Source organism: Halichoeres trimaculatus, unplaced genomic scaffold, assembly GCF_033239565.1.
Source record: "Halichoeres trimaculatus isolate MK-OKI-2021-1 unplaced genomic scaffold, fHalTri1.1 fHalTri1_scaffold_14, whole genome shotgun sequence".
Taxonomy (NCBI): Eukaryota; Metazoa; Chordata; class Actinopteri; order Labriformes; family Labridae; genus Halichoeres; species Halichoeres trimaculatus.
Genome location: NW_027437192.1, coordinates 29,470,444 through 29,472,516, shown reverse-complemented (window position 1 = coordinate 29,472,516; position 2,073 = coordinate 29,470,444). Strand labels below are relative to the sequence as shown.

Below are 2,073 nucleotides of genomic sequence, written 5' to 3'. Positions count from 1 at the left end.
GAAGCAATTCATTGTTTCTGTTGAGCAGACAATAATAAAGCGTAACTTCGCTTTTTTTTTCTATTTGAGCTTCAAGGCTTATTTACATAATCCCATCCTTAGTTTTCAATGTGATGATTTGTGCTGATCAGTGATCAGTACCAGTTACCAAAAACATTAATACATGACTTGTCACTTTTTAAAATGTATTGCATTACCTCACCTTTTTATTTACAGCTTAAGTAACGAGTTACACGAGTGGTTACAATACTCCTGCAATACTTCCTAACATAACTTGAGATCCACAGTCACTCGGGTTCCATTTGACTTAACGTAAATCTCACAAATGTCACCAGCAGGTGAGAACAAGACCACCAAGTCCAATTTGTCTCAGACAGTACGGGTCTTGTGCTGGATCATGACAGGGCCAATCAACATGGAAACCAGAACCCGGCACATCAAAGCAACGTGGGCCGAACGCTGTGACGTAACTCTGTACATGAGCTCCGTCAAGACCGAGTTCCCCACTGTGGGGCTCAATGTGAGTGAGGGAAGAGAAAACCTGTACTGGAAGACCATCAGAGCCTTTCAGTACATCTACAAAAACCACATGGACGATGCAGACTGGTTCCTGAAGACGGATGACGACACGTTTGTTGTTGTGGAGAATCTTCGTTACTTGCTGTCTAAGTTTGACACAGAGAAGCCGTTGTACATGGGCAGGAGGTTCAAACCATTTGTCAAACAAGGCTACATGAGTGGAGGAGCAGGTTACGTCTTCAGTAAGGAAGCCCTGAGAAGGTTCATCAAAGGTTTCGAAACTGGAAAATGCACCCACTTCTCTGATATAGAGGACTTGGCTCTGGGGACATGTATGGAGACGATGATGGTGGAACCAGTCGACACCAGAGACGATAGAGGGAGACAGACGTTTCATGCTTTCCCTCCTGATTATCACGTGGTCCGACAATTCCCAAGACCACCAGCTTCTCACCTGCTGTATGAAGTCTATCCAATAATAGAGGTATAGACCTGTTATGAGAAAAGCAGCTCTTTACATTGTTCTGAATCAGTAGAATCAGTTCAGTAAAGTGATTCGTTGCAACAATTCACAGGGATCATTCAGAACCTCCCTTCAACTCAAAATTTACTGAGCTAAAACATAACCTAGCGTTGAGTTTTGCTCGCCATCATACAGAGACAACAACCACCAATGAGCCAGTGAGCTGAGAATGTAGAGGGATAAAGTTACAGTTAGACAGTTAAAATCCAACATAAAAGACTTTTTCCATCACATGGTCAAACTTTTGGGTCAAGCTCCTCTCACTCTGCATGAAACAAAAGACTGACCCCCACACCTGCACTGACTGCCCTTATAAACAAAACTCCACCCACAACCAAGCACTTGAAACGGGCTAAAATAAATCCTTGAATCAATATAAACTTCTTACTTAATTTTCTTAAAGCTAATAAATTTAAATGTGTTTATACCCAGAATAAACCATATGAACTTAAAACTGTAATTAATCTGCTCTACAAGAACAATTTAAAAATGGCCTCTACAATATCTAATTGTTAACACTTTTTGAAACTTAGTTCTGTTCACAGATTTCTGATAACTTGTTCCTTACACTCCTTTGGGTCACCACTGAGGGGCGCCAGCATTACACCTTTAAAAACTTCTTTCCTTCTTCAAAAACTTATCTTTGTTCAAGGAAACACAGGCGAAAAAACATTGCAGCAGGATTGTTTGAATTAATAGAAAACTGAAGTTTTTAAAATTTGTACTGGATGTTTTTTTTAACAGGTAGGTCTTTGAGGTGCCAGAGGAAACTGTCTGCTTACTGTGTTTGTAGCACTGTCACTGCTGATAACAACATTATGACTCCTGGTTGATTCAGCATTTTTTATTTTTTTTATTTTCTGAAAGCAAAACTCAAATCCACACAGAAAGGTATGTGTCAAAATTAGGGAACTGACCCAAGAGCTGTCTTGCTGAGAGGCAACAATGCTAATTGCTGCACCACCATGTATCAGGAAACAAAGTATTTATAAAGCAGTTCCTGCTGCAGGCAGAGTTACAACCCTGAACTC

The 2,073-nt window shown here is 40.5% G+C and overlaps 1 pseudogene; it reads left to right on the top strand.

Moving 5' to 3' along the window:
• The first annotated feature begins 397 nt into the window (after positions 1-397).
• On the top strand, positions 398-1,009 carry LOC141803354 (glycoprotein-N-acetylgalactosamine 3-beta-galactosyltransferase 1 pseudogene; annotated as a pseudogene).
• The last annotated feature ends 1,064 nt before the right edge of the window (positions 1,010-2,073 follow it).